At 41.1% G+C, this 12,960-nt stretch overlaps 1 long non-coding RNA gene across 1 annotated transcript in view; it reads left to right on the top strand.

Moving 5' to 3' along the window:
* The window catches only part of LOC132238664 (uncharacterized), a 67,049-nt gene that overhangs the window by 48,162 nt on the left and 5,927 nt on the right, over positions 1 to 12,960 (top strand). The gene's annotated exons all lie outside the window — the stretch shown is intronic.

Genomic DNA, 12,960 nt, shown 5'->3' with positions numbered 1-12,960 from the left:
AAGAAAAAATTAATTTTAATATGTCCTATATTATTTGGAACACTTAAAAAACACCCATTCATCAAATGTGAAAATGTGTCAGTAATTTATTTTAAGTTATTCAACTATTAATTTTTATATTTTACATTCACAGCTTATTTATTGTTTTGCAATTTCTACATCTTTGAAGTGGGTCACTTTTATCAATATTTCACACCTGAAATGGCAAGTTAATATTATTGATGGTGACAATAAATTAAGATTTAATTTAGTCTGATATTTTCTATTGAGCAAAGTTTACACTGTTATCAATAATGTTGTTTGGCAGTTAAATGCTTTAGATTATCTTCTTATAAATATATAGTATATACCCTATCTATATTGTGCCTTTATAATTATAAATCACTTATCATTATACTGTATCCATAATAAGGCAACATATAGTATTAATACCATGCTAAATATTTGTAATTTCCAGAGACTCAAATACCTAATAGATGAAAAGTGGGCCAAAAGGAAGATTAAAGGAGACATTCTGGACTCCTTTAGCGAGAAAACATTCAAAAATTGATTTGATATCAAATTTGAGGAGAAACTATGCCAATAAGAAAATGCACTTTTTCAGAATTAAATCCAGCATTTGTTACTTAATAACATTTGCCATTTCCAATTTTTCGTATGTAGCAAATTAATTTAAAACCATTTTGCTCTTCCAACTGCCTTTGTGTATTGTGTTTCTTTTTTTCATACTCTCTTGGATAACATTTGAGAAAAACTCAGACTACAACAGTCAATGGTTACCGTCAGGATGGGAGACAGTTGTAAGACCAAGGAACAGGTGGAGTGTGTGTGATGGGAATATTCACTTTCTGTGCCACCATTTTGTAGCTGCTCAAAAAAAATTCTTTTTTTTCTTTTTTAGCAAATGGTGGATATTGTTTCTTTACAAAAAATGGTTCTGTACTGGATCCATCTGCGAAGTATAAACATGTCATCAGCACTCATTTTCCATCTCCAAAAAACATTCCCCATGTCCATATTTGATTTTCAAGTGCATCTGTGCGCTGATGGAAGCCCTCCCAACATGCTGCCACACAATTGCAAAACCCACACGCTTCTGCCTTTGAATCCAGCTTTCACCAGGGCCCCGCCTCCCCTGGGCATCCGCGTGTTTCGAAGTTGCAAAGGTCCTCCGGGTGACCCCAATAAAAGGAGCTTCAATGTCCCTGTAAGGCTACGTTATTCCTTTCAGGGAGCTGATTTGTGTCTGTCCATGAAGTTTTTTCCTACTTTGCTTCAAAAAAAAAAAAATTTTTTTTGGTATCTTGGCATTTCTCTCTTGGTGCCCACACGATGCTTCCCTAGTTATGAGTGCTTGCACTGTCGACTTTCTCAATGACTACAGTCCATTTAAGAAACGAAGTGGAAATCTTCATATGAGTTTGGTTCCTCAGAAAATTTAAGTAGCAAAAGCAGGGAGATTGTCTCAGAAAGTTGAAAGGCAAGCATCTGAATTCTATGAGTTCTTAATGTTATTGATAGTCGCATAATCTAAAATAAAACAGCCCTGAAAATTTCATCTCTTCATAGACACATTTAGAAGGGCCCCCTTTGGTAAAGGAGGAAATTTTATTTTACTCCATTGTTTTCCCTACACAGAACCAGAGGTACCTTCGCTAGGGAGCAATGGAGGAAGCCTGGCCTGTCATTTTTAATCAGGTTGTTTTAGGTAATTTTTGTTATGCCCCTCATTACCGAATTGTTTATCAATAGGTGCAGCAAGTGTCACTAGCTTTTCTCATCAAACCAGGTCTGACAAAGCAGCACAGTGTATGGGAAAGAGGCAGCTAGGTGAAACTAATACCATAGATGTTTGATTCATTAGGAGCTTATTGTTAACGGGGATGTCTGATTGTAAAGGCTCAGTCAAGCAAAAGAGTGCAGAGTAATCAGTTGGATTTATAGTTTGCAGGGCTCAGAAAAAAAATCAACATAAACCTTTGGATATAGCAGAAACAGAAAAATCCCCTTTGGGCAGCCCTAACCTGGAACCAGCCAAATAAGGTCATGCTACATGAAGGTTTCCTGTTAGGTGATGGGAGATAGAGGCGGATTAGAGCCATATGGCACGGCCTATCATACCTTCTGACTTAAGATAACAAAGCCAAGCTTTGTGCTTAGCTGTTTTTGACTGACATCATCAATTTTATTTTATGTTGGCCACCTCCGGTAACAGGAAAAAATGGCCTAGGGTTGATAATACATGCTTTTTCCCCCCCCTTTTAGTATTAAGATGCCTAGAAGCTAGTTTTGTGCCGTTATAAATTTCAAAGAATTAGTAGCTTGCTCTTCTATCACCCATCCTCCGGCAACCGTCAGCCCCACTCCCCCTTGTTTTCAGTTTGTACCTTGCAAATGAGAGGCAGCCTTATTCAGAACCAGATGTAAGGCTCCTAGAGAATGAGCATAAGCTGGTGTACTTTAAGCCTAATGGGAAGTTTTATATGCAAGGGCCTTGAACTGATTAGTATAATTCCCTCTTTAATACAGCTGTCCCTCCAGATTAAGGTAAACCAAATGTTGCAATCAGAGATTAGTGTACCTTGCCAGTTATTAACATCCCCAGTGCTCAGCAAGCACGTCAGACGCTAATGCTGTGTATTTATTTGCCACTTCCCCACTGTAACTTGAACTTCTGCACCTGTCAAAGCATTCCAGCGAAGAGAGGGGCATTATTGGAAAGCAAAAGTTTTATACCTGTACACCTGTTTTGTTTTGTCACAGCTTAGCTTTGCTTCTGGCATGCCAGGACTGCCAGGTGCTTTAATCTGCTACTCTTCGGGTTTTGTAAAGAGAGACTTTGTGGGCTAAATTGCATTTGTTGCTTTCACATGCTTTCCTTTATGCAACTGGAGAGCTGCTCACCTAAACTGGTGGCGGGTGTGCATGCACGTGTGTGTGTGTGTGTGTGTGTGTGTGTGTGTGTGTTTAGAAAAGAGGTAAAGGGTGGGTGAGGTTTCTTTCCCAGATGACACACCGTATCTTCTGTGCTCCTCAGCGTCAGGGGTGTCTGAAGTCACAAGGTGGGTCTCACAGCTGTACTATACTTGGCAGGATATCCTGCTTTCTTGCAACCCAGATGTCAAGAAAGACAAAGTCCTGGCTATCTCAGAAAGATCTGGCTCTGTTTCTTTCCCTCCTCTACCCCCGCCGGGGCACACTTGGACGTTAGGGCTGAGCACATACAATAAGCACACCGCAGCAGCGTGGGGCGGTGGCCAGGGTGGGCTTTCGGTAACATTTGGTCCAGTCTCGGCGCTTCCTGATCCTTTTTCATCAACGTGACATATGGTCCCTGCAAGTAAAGGGAAAATAATGGGAAGTTTGAGAAAGAGGCCTCACGGTTGTTGAATAGAGTGTCTTTGTGATTTTTATCAGCATCTTTTTTTACTCAGAGGTTGAGCATCAAAAAAAGGGCTTTCTGTGAAAAAAGCATAGTTTGCTAAGGAACCACTAGGGTCATCTCAAGGTTTGATTTTTTATTTAGCTTTTCACACTTTGGGTTTAAAGCACATAGCTATGCTGTTACAGAGCAGTCACCTGAGGCCACAGCCCTGGGCAGCACCAGGCCCCCTGAGCTCTGGCACAGTTGGGAAGGAGCCACAGCTCCTAGCTCACCTGGGACTCTGGAGGCTGTGCCTGCTCAGGTTGGGATCTGTGCTCGGGGAACTTTCTTTCCTTCTCCCTCCTTTCCCCACCTCCATCTCAGTGCCCGCACGTCGATTGCCTGCTGCAGTTTCTCCATATGATGGTTTAATTGCAGATTTTTTAAAAAGACAAAAATATGTTCCTATCTTAGGAATTATGTCTTGCAGCCTACTAAATATGCTAATGCAGCACTAAGCAGGGATAAAGTTCTTGCCATACCCCCCAACAGTTGCGCCGCGCCCGCTGCCAAGCGATTGTTAATTGTGAAGCACAAGCAGGCTTTGCAATCCATCTTAATTGTCATACTTACTTCAGGTTTCGTGATAAGGCTCGACGTTCTGTTTAAAGTGACGATGTTGACAAGGGGAAAGGGCGTGGGCCCGCGCCTGTGGTTCTGCAGGGGCCGCGCGCTCTGACCTGGCCCAGGTTGATAGGGACGGTGTGCGAGGGGATTGGAGTTGTCATGGGGTCCCCAGGCGGTTGCCCGGGGAGCCGGTCTGCCGGCTTTTTCCTGTTCGGATCCCGCCACGTGGGGCATTGATGAACTCAGCACCAGGCTGAATGGGAGCTTTTTGGCAGCCGAGACACTGGGGCTAAGCTGCAGGTCAGAGATAACACCGGCGCGGGGCTCCTCCTGCTCACGGGCCCTGCGCGCTTTCTTCCCTCCTGAGCGCAGGAAATGGCTCCTGTGAAAGGCGTCCACTCTGCAGTGTTCCTTTCTTCCAAAATGGGGCTTGACAGATTGGACTTTCCAGCTCCCCCCCTTTTTCACCACCTCTGCTCTCCACCTCAGAAATACCCTCCAGGAAGCAGGAGTTAATCTCGGTGAGGAAACGATAAGGTGATGCTGGATGTTCAGGGGGAAGCAGGAGGATGGGCTGCCTGGCTGCTGCGGCCCCAAGAACCCGGTAGCTCCCACCTTGGGGGCGCTCAGGCTGGGGACCCACCCGAAGAGCCCGCTCCCCGGCGGATGTGAGCCCCCCCCCAACTCGGTGTGGTGTTAGGGCACAGGAAGGACACACTCCTGGCAGCTCTGTCTTATACAGACGGGCTCTCTGGTCCTGATGGGGCCTCCCCCTCCCAGGGTGCATGGCTGCTGCCACCCAAGCGCTGCTGCGTGGTCTGGCATGCGACAAAGAAGCTGGTAGCAAGACTTACTTGAATAGTCTTTGGCCAGCAGGCTGTGTTCACACAAAAGTGATGCAGAGAGAATCCCTCTGGTTTTGAGTGTCTGCCCTACATTTGGGCTGTTGAAGCTCCCTGTAAAGGAAAGGTATTTGAAATCGATTCTCGTGTGGTATTGATTAGTGAGTGTGAAACTAATACATCGAAACTGTCTCTAAACCAAGTCGAATTCTGACTCGGGGCGCAGGCATGCGGCCTCTGTGAGGTCTGCCGTGTTCTTTTCTCTGTTTGAGTACTTGATGCAGTCTGAAGGGGAAGGGATGGGCATGAGTACAGGGTGTGTTCGTGTGTGTGTGTGTGTGTGTGAATGTGTGTGTGAATGTGTGTGTGAATGTGTGAATGTGCACGTGGTGAGAGGGGATGGGATAGGGAAAGGGAGATGGAGTGGAGAGAAGGGCATGAGAATGGGAAGGCTTTCTGGTCAAAGTTCAATACTCGCCAGAGAATAAAGGGGTTGTGGGTGGAAGCGAGAGTAACAGTACAGTCCTAGGGCTAACACCTTGAGCAGGCAGCGTGATGCTGCCCTTTGATCTCTGTCACGTCTTACCAATTCTGTGCACCCTTTCTGTCCTCCTAGGGCTAAGTAGAGGGGGGAGGGAGAGAGAGAGAGAGAGAGAGAGAGAGAGAGAGAGAGAGAGAGAGAGAGAGAATATGAGCCAGCGAGATGCATAAGAGCCAGAGATGGTGAGTCAGTCACCCAGAGGAGAATGATTCAGCGTTGGAACTCCATCAGCATCTGCTCTGATGCAGGTGGTGGCACCAGGCCTGCCATAATAAAACAGTTTTCAGTCCTCTCCATCCACTTGTCCTATGCAGCCTGCATCTTTGAGTTTGCCCTGCACTCATTTCTGGACTTATTCTAGATACCCCTCTGGCTACCACTGGTGGGGCACTTCCTAAGACCTTTGAATTTCCCTAAGTTTAACTTCAGTGAAAGTAGCTAGAACAGGACCCCAGTACAATCACCGACACACAGTGGATGCTGGGTCAATCCTCAGCGTTCCTCCTTGAAGAACGACGCCAGTTGAATTTCTCGTATACGGCTGCCTCTGGCTGTGTTTGTCAGCTGTGGCGCTGCCTGAGGAAGTTGGCGTGCTTGGAAGGAACTCCTATCCTGAACGGAAGGTTTAGGTTCAGTTGTGTTTTCTATCTGTATGGTCCAGACACAGCGTGAACATTTGAATTGACCCCAACTATTCTAATCCTAGAATATGTGGGAGACAGCAACTTCCACAGTGCAATGTTAAGAGCCTGGATGCTTGTCCTCTAAGTATCTCCCCGGCTTAACAATGGCACCTGTTAACATTCCTGACATTTCCTTTAGGAGAGCAATTCCTGTAAGTAAAAGCATGTTTTTCTTGATAGTCTTCTCTGTAAATGCAATTAGGATACTTGAGGGAGGCCACCTTGCATTATGTGGATAATGTTAACAAGCGGAGAGAGAAAAACTGGATGCAAAAGGCAGTTGGACGGAAGTTTATTGAGGATGAGACCACTCTTCAGCCACAGAATGGGGCAATGGGTTGGCTTTGTATTTCCCCAAATAATTTCGGACCAAGATATATAGAGAGCAGAAGAGTGTTGGTCAGCTTTGTGGAACAAACAGATTTTAATTTTGGGTCCATTCTTTTTTTTTTTTTTTCAATAAGACCACTAATTCCTGATCACCCTACCCCAGCCCATGAGAGAAACTGCTTGTGCCTATGTTAGCTTGGCCTATTCAGAATCCTTCACCTTGGAGAGGGGAGGCTAGGGATTCTTAGGCATTTCTCTACTGTAGATGCTATTTTCACATATTGGACGCTTCCCTGGGTATCCCTTGCCTGTGGGACAATGAGCATTCTATTTAAACCTTATTGTAAACATGTCTCCTTTTCACAGACATACCTTTTCCTGAGATTCTTCAGTGCCCCTTTGGAAAGGCACATCCTTTTCCTTTGTTCATGTTCTTCACATCCCATCACTGGGTGAGTTGCTGCCTTAAACAATACCCTCATTATCTGGGTGCTGTTTTCCCACATAGTTTGTATGCCCTTGCCCTTTCTCCAAGAGCCTTACTCCCTGTAAGTATGTTTATGTGTGCGTGCGTATAGGTTGTGACAGTGGATTTCTATGCATACATATATATGTGTATATATATGCATGTGTGTGTGTGTGTGCATGAAATTAGCCCATCCCATGTGTTTTGTAACAGGTTTAGGTTAATGGTTGTTTTAAACCCTGAAGACTGTTAAGTCACCAATGAGCCTTCTCTTCTTTGACTTTATAATCTTAATCCTTTAAGTTTTCATCATGTTTCACATGATTTTTTGTCATTGGCTTTTTTCTTGTTTTAAAAAGTGCGTGCATTCATTTTTTTCTGACTGCAATAGTCTTACATTCTTATTGTAGACTATTTGGAAATACAGAAAATTATGGGTGATAATAAACTTACCCATAATTCCACCATCTATAGTTAACCATTGCTACAACTTTTCTACCTCTTGACTTATTGTTTTAGGTATTGAGAATGCATGGGTACTCTATAATTTTTAATTTTTTTCCCTTTCCTTTTCAGACTTTCAACTCTCCAAGTTCTCCCCATTCCTTTTATGTTGATGAGTCCCAAGTGGGACCAATATAGCACTCCAGTATCTAAAGCTAGATCTGACTTGTATTCTGGGAAGGTTAGCTCACAGCCTCTACATTCTGTATTTTGAACTTCTTAATATGCATTTTCCTGCTCTGAATAAGTGATTTATTTTGTGATCTTTGTTAATACTTCTTTTTAAGCTTGAAACAAAAGAATTTATCTAAAAATAACCAAAGACTGTTATCCAAGACTTTAAAGTAGCATGAGCTAATAGGTTGACACCTTTGATCCTTAGGTAAAAAGTTACAGTTCTTTTGTTGGTTTTCTGCAAAAGGAGGAAGTTGGGGCAAATTACTCAGTTAAATGCTATTTTATGCATGAAGGAACCTGCTTTTGACAGCTAATAAACAAGTTGCAACATTTTTGTGTGTGTAAAGTAGCTTATCTATTTAACATTTATTTATTGAACTAGTCCCTACTATGTGCCAGGCACTGTTCTAGACATGGGGTCTCAGGGGTAAATAAAACCAACCAAAACCCACCCTTGTGAGAACTTACTACTTCAAAATAAAGTAGTTGAATTTTTTTTTACTTTCAACTTTAATTCCCACTTCATTTTCCAAATTCGGTGTCAGTTTTGAAGCATGTGGGGAAAGTGCTCTACTATTACAGTATTACTTTATCAAATAATCTCTCCTTCCAGAGACATCTCTCATTCATTATTCTCCAAGTTCCACTTTTTCAGTTGGCAAACAAATATAGTGGCAAAGACCAATTTTGTTGAGTTAAAAGAAATGTCTTTGATTTTAACATATGTTGTTTTATTGAGGAGGGTGATAAAAAAAACACACAAAATGAAATAGGAGGGGAAAGAGTGGATATATTCTTACTACTATTTTGAGGAGTGAATGCAGGAGGCAAAATTAGGAGGGGTACTTTACTTTCCTATAGAGCTGACAGTTGTGTATTTGAGATTATGAATTTTGCCACTTAGCTTGAAGAATAATAGAAAAATAACTATTAGTAGCCAAGCAAAGAAATAATGTGAGGCAGAAAACATAAGCCAAAACTTGTTATTTAAACAAATGTGTAGCCCATGGAGTTTCTACTAGACACGAGGTCACTGAAGATAGAAAGAAGTATGTAGAAGTTAAGAAGTGAAGCAGAAATTGGTTTTCTCAGTGGTTTTATTACCCACTTGTTTCAGTTTGAGTGTATTTTCAGTAGTTTGTCAATCAGACATCAAGAGAGATGCATTTTACAGATATGATTGGACAAGTTTTTATCAGAATCTAGGCCATGCCATAGGCAGTTAGAGTGTGACATGGAAATATAGAGTTTAAATGGATACTACATGAGAAATTATCCTGAATTCTTGAGTTTATGTGTAAGAATGGAGTCTTTGTTACCTTTTTTTTAGAGGTTGATGAAAAAAGTATGTGTTATAACTCAACCAAGAACAGAAGAGTGTGCATTGAAGACAAGAACTTGTGCAGTTAAATAAGTCAATCTGTGGGACAGAATATAGCTGGTGAGTAGTGACTGAAGATGCAGACTGTCATCTAGGAGGGTTGACCAAATTATTCACAAATGCTGGAATAGTTGGAAGAAGAAAGGAAAAAAAGGAGGGAAGAAATGAAGGACAGAAAGGTGAAAAAAAGCAAACAAACAAGGGAAGACTATAATGGCTTATATTAAAGCATAATTATGTTGGAGTTTCAATACTAGCCGATCACTAGGGAAAAATGATAGTCTTTAGGGGGCGTTGTGTAATGTACACCTATAATTAGTTGGATATGGGATAATCTAGGAACAAAGGATATAATAAAACTATGTTTACTAGGAACTATAGGAAATCCTTTCCAGCTTAAGTGATACTTTGTGGAAAAAGATGCAGAGACTCTAAGTTTATCTTTTAATCCAGTTTTTATCCTTATTTTAGCATGGTATACTTAGTTTTTTAAAAAAGTAGGCTAAAATCAACCCTTGATTTTGTTTCAAATTCACACTACACCAGACTCTGTCCCTGTCATATCTCAAAACAAGTCACAATCTACTTGCTCATTGAAAATTTTCTTTCTTTTGTGAGATGAAATACAATACTATTCAGAAACCTATAGAGACATGTATTTTTTTATTACTTATGACCATGACCATAGTCTTGACATGTCAGAAAACAGAAAAAGTGTCCTCACATTTGGAAAAAGTATACAAAACACCCAGCAACTGTGATGCACCCATACTTTGTCTAATATTAATTGACTAGAGGCCCGATGCATGAAATTTGTGCAAGAGTAGGCCTTCCTTCCCTCAGCTGCTGACACTGGCTTCCCATGCAGCCCCGGCTTCGTCCGGAAGGTCTTCCGAAAGGACATCCAGTCTAATTAGCATATTACACTTTTATTATTATCGATGTTGATGAGAGAGCACATGTCACTAACAAGAACCTCCTGCCCAACTCTGGGTCTTCAGAGGCCTGAAGACTTTTGTGAGCTGGAATGATGCCATGTTGTGGTAATTCCTTATGTTTAGAATAAATGAAGAGAGAGTTTCCCTTTTTAAAAGCAGAATTACTGGTGAATTTAGTATGATATATATTGCATGTATTGATTCTTCAATAGTTTCTTAATTCAGAAAGCTTTTTAAAAAATTAAAAATATAGACTGAATGCTCTATGTCCCCAATATACATAGTGAGTATATGCATTAGTGTGTATATGCATATACATATACATATACACACAGAGTATGTATGCATACTGTGCAATATGAAATTTAAAAATAAGAAATGAAAAGATATTATTTGTACTTTAAAAAGAATCAATGTCTTAGAGCAAAAGAAATGGAAATCTTTACAATTATTTTATGTTCAGCGTTCACTGATCAATGAGTATTCATAAAATATCTACTGAATAAAAAGATGAAGAAGGCACCATTATATCCTCAGAGAACTTTTAATCTGATGGGTTAAAGACAATCACAATGCAAAGCACACCACTATTTGTATAAGATAGCCAAGGAACACTGAGATGAAAATAACAAAAATATCTAACCCTGAAGAGTCCTTATTATGTGTCACGTGCTATATGATATATTTTAAGTGTGTTGACTTACTTGATCCTCACAACAATTTTATCAGTTATAGGTACTCCTACCACTTCCCCCACCCCCTCCACCTCTGACTTTCCAGGTGAAGTAGAAGAGAATTATAGATATTAATAAGTTACAAGGTAGGCCGGGGAATTAGTGTTTGACCCTAGAGATAGAGATGTCAACCATTATACTCCACTGCCTCCTAGGGGATGGGGAGAGAGAAATTACCTCTGATTGGGGAGGGGTCAAAAATGATCTCTTGAAAAGAGACCCTTGAGCCAAGTCTTACATGATTAGTAGGATTATGGCAGGTATAGCGATGGAGAGGGAAGGCCAGTTAGAGAACAATGGCAGAGTTCAGGCTTGGGCAACACAGAGCCTAGTGCAGCATTGGGAATACTCAAAAGGTGCAGTTGAGAGGTGGGGCAGTTGGGGGCTGAAAAAGAGAGAGGAGGACCAAGGAACTTGATCTGAATTCAGTAGGAGCTAAGTATAAAATAGAGTAAAAGAATCATAATAAAAATCGAAAGAATGAATGTTAGTAAGGGGTAAATCATTATGAGGAGAGTTTCAATCAGCAAAGCCTTCTTAGAGGAACTGGATATTAGACTAGGCTTTCAAGTTGATGGGAATGTAGTAAATAAAGCATGCTACCAACCTGGAATACTATGATTTTAATAGGAGGCTAGAACATAGGAACAATGAGGAAAGCTGATAAAAGTCCATTTTTCATGCATCAAGAACTGCTGAGGGACAAAGTTAAATAAATAAATTCCCACCTCAGGCACCAGAGGAGGCAGAATAGAAGTGTTGCCCCCAATCATCTCCATCTCAGTTAATGGTTTACCATCCACTCTGCTGTTCAAGTGAAAAACATGACTATTATTTTGATCCATTTTCTTCTACTCACTCAAAAATACATCCTGAATCAGCCATGGTTTGATTTTTTTAAAAATATATTTTATTGATTTTTTACAGAGAGGGAGGGAGAGAGATAGAGAGTTAGAAACATCGATGAGAGAGAAACATAGATCAGCTGCCTTCTGCACATCTCCTACTGGGGATGTGCCCGCAACCGAGGTACATGCCCTTGACCGGAATCGAACCTGGGACCCTTCAGTCCGCAGGCCGACACTCTATCCACCGAGCCAAACCAGTTTCGGCGGTTTGATTTTTTTTTATTAGGTTCCCCATAGAGCGGGACACCCAATGTGCTGTTTGAAGGCCTCAATCAGATCAAGTCACTTCCTGATTTAATCTCCCCCAATAGCTGCCCACTGCTTTTAGAACACATTCCAACCTCCAAATCCCTCCGACTTCCAGGCTTACTTTATTTTGCCTTTCATTATGCATCAGCCTTCCTGCCTTTCTTCTGTTTCTTAGACTCAAAAGCTCCTTCTCATTGTAGGGCGTTTTTACTCTTTTATATTTATTTATTTATTTACTTACTTACTTATTTGTTTGTTTGTTTGTTTGTTTATGTGTGTATGTATGTATGTATGTGGGGTGGGGCTGTCTCTCTTGCAACAGAAAATTAGCTCAAATATCCTAGCCTTCCCCTGGACAACCAACCTGATCTGTTAAGGATTGGGTCACTGTCTTCGTATTTAGAATATTTTATTCAAATTAGTCTTTATCCCTCTACCCAATTATACTTTCTTCGGAGTTCTTTTAATTTCCTGAAATTATCTAAACCAATATCTGTCTATGTCTATCTCTCCCCAGAATAATGGAATGAATTTTGGCTCAAGAGAAAAGGACTTGCTTTGTTTTATCCAGTGCTGCACACTCAGTGCCCAGCAAAGGGCTTTGAAAGTAGTAGGTGCTCAATAAATTGTTATTAAATGGATGAAGAATGAATGAAAAGAATGGGAGTGAGGATGGCTTGAGTAATGGGCAGGAGATTATGTTTTATCCAATAAATGAAGTAGCTTGTGGAATAAGTCATGTGGATAATATTTCTAACTTTGCCCTATTTCAACAATTACCAAGTTGCTTTCTTCTTTGCATACCAGTTTATTGATGGTTGGTAGGTGGACTAAAAGGCTTTCATGTTACAGGGTTAAAACAAGCCTGAGATTTGAAATTAAAAAAAATAATGGTGTTAGTTAATCCACGGGGTGGGTGAGAGCTCAGCCAGAATGCTCTTTGGAATCCAGACAATTCAGTGACAGTGACACTCTGGTACAAGTGTTGGGGGGTCAGATGAGATAAGTTTGTGACATGCGCAGTCACTCTGGATGGGTTTGGTTTTAGACAGTATTACATGGCGACATTTAAATCTGCATGGGAAATGCTCCCAGTTCCCTTCCTAGCAGGTATAGGATTACACCTTCAACAAATATGGGCATGTTTTGTCCAGTGTAGTTCTCCACTATCTTAACAGATGGAGTTCATTTTCTAGGAGAAATAGTGATTTCAAGG

This window comes from Myotis daubentonii, chromosome 7 (genome assembly GCF_963259705.1).
Source record: "Myotis daubentonii chromosome 7, mMyoDau2.1, whole genome shotgun sequence".
Lineage (NCBI taxonomy): Eukaryota > Metazoa > Chordata > Mammalia > Chiroptera > Vespertilionidae > Myotis > Myotis daubentonii.
This window is presented reverse-complemented; position numbering and strand designations above follow the sequence as displayed.